We start from the raw sequence: 2,132 nt of genomic DNA on the forward strand, positions 1-2,132 counted from the left end.
ACTTATCAGCTTCATCCTATCAGTGTCTGACCTATAGACACATCACTTGTCAGCTTCATCCTATCAGTATCTGACCTATAGACACATCACTTATCAGCTTCATCCTATCAGTATCTGACCTATAGACTCATCACTTATCAGCTTCATCCTATCAGTGTCTGACCTATAGATACATCACTTATCAGCTTCATCCTATCAATATCTGACCAATAGACACATCACTTATCAGCTTCATCCTATCAGTATCTGACCTATAGACACATCACTTATCAGCTTCATCCTATCAGTATCTGACCTATAGAGACATCACTTATCAGCTTCATCCTATCAGTATCTGACCTATTGACACATCACTTATCAGCTTCATCCTATCAGTATCTGACCTATAGACACATCACTCATCAGCTTCATCCTATCAGTATCTGACCTATAGACACATCACTCATCAGCTTCATCCTATCAGTATCTGACCTATAGACACATAACTTATCAGCTTCATCCTATCAGTATCTGACCTATAGACACATCACTTATCAGCTTCATCCTATCAGTATCTCACCTATAGACACATCACTTATCAGCTTCATCCTATCAGTATCTGACCTATAGACACATCACTTATCAGCTTCATCCTATCAGTATGTGACCTATAGATACATCACTTATCAGCTTCATCTTATCAGTATCTGACCTATAGACACATCACTTATCAGCTTCATCCTATCAGTACCTGACCTATAGATACATCACTTATCAGCTTCATCCTATCAGTATCTGACCTATAGACACATCACTTATCAGCTTCATCCTATCAGTATCTGACCTATAGACTCATCACTTATCAGCTTCATCCTATCAGTATCTGACCTATAGACATATATCACTTATCAGCTTCATCCTATCAGTACCTGACCTATAGACTCATCACTTATCAGCTTCATCCTATCAGTATCTGACCTATAGACACATCACTCATCAGCTTCATCCTATCAGTATCTGACCTATAGACACATCACTTATCAGCTTCATCCTATCAGTATCTGACCTATAGACACATCACTTATCAGCTTCATCCTATCAGTATCTGACCTATAGACACATCACTCATCAGCTTCATCCTATCAGTATCTGACATACACTGAGCAAAAATATAAACGCAGCACTTTTTTTTTCTCTCCTATTTTGCATGAGCTGAACTCAAAGATCTGAAACATTTTCTACATACACAAAAGACCCATTACTCTCAAATATTGTTCACAAATCTGTGTTAGTGAGCACTTATCCTTTGCTGAGATAATCCATCCCACCTCACAGGTGTTGCATATCAAGATGCTGATTAGACAGCATGAATATTGCACAGTGTGCCTTAGACTGCCCACAATAAAAGGCCACTCTGAAATGTGCAGTTTGATCCCACATCACAATGTCACAGATGTCGCAACGTTTGAGGGAGCGTGCAGTTGGCATGCTGACTGCAGGAATGTCTACCAGAGCTGTTGCCCTTGCAATGAATGTTCATTTCTCTACCATAAGCCGTCTCCAAAGGCGTTTCAGAGAATTTGGCAGTTCATGCAACCGGCCTCACAACCGCAGACCACGTGTAACCACACCAGCCCAGGACCTCCACATCCAGCATGTCCACCTCCATGATCGTCTGAGACCAGCCACCCGGACAGCCGCAGCAACAATCGGTTTGTATAACCAAAGAATTTCTGCACAAACTGTCAGAAACCGTCTCAGGGAAGCTCATCTGCATGCTCGTCGTCCTCATCGGGGTCTGGACCTGACTGCAGTTCGTCGTCGTCACCAACTTGAGTGGACAAATGCTCACATTCCATGGCATCTGGCACGTTGGAGAGGCGTTCTGTTCACGGATGAGTCACGGTTTTCACTGTTTAGGGCAGATGCAGACTGCGTGTGTGGCGTCGTGTGGGTGTGTGGTTACACGTGGTCTGCGGTTTTGTGGCCGGTTGGATGTACTGTCAAATTCTCTGAAACGCCTTCGGAGACGGCTTATGGTAGAGAAATGAACATTCATTGCACGGGCAACAGCTCTGGTAGACATTCCTGCAGTCAGCATGCCAATTGCACGCTCCCTCAAACGTTGCGACATCTGTGGCATTGTGCTGTGT

Source organism: Bufo bufo, chromosome 6 (genome assembly GCF_905171765.1).
Source record: "Bufo bufo chromosome 6, aBufBuf1.1, whole genome shotgun sequence".
Taxonomy (NCBI): Eukaryota; Metazoa; Chordata; class Amphibia; order Anura; family Bufonidae; genus Bufo; species Bufo bufo.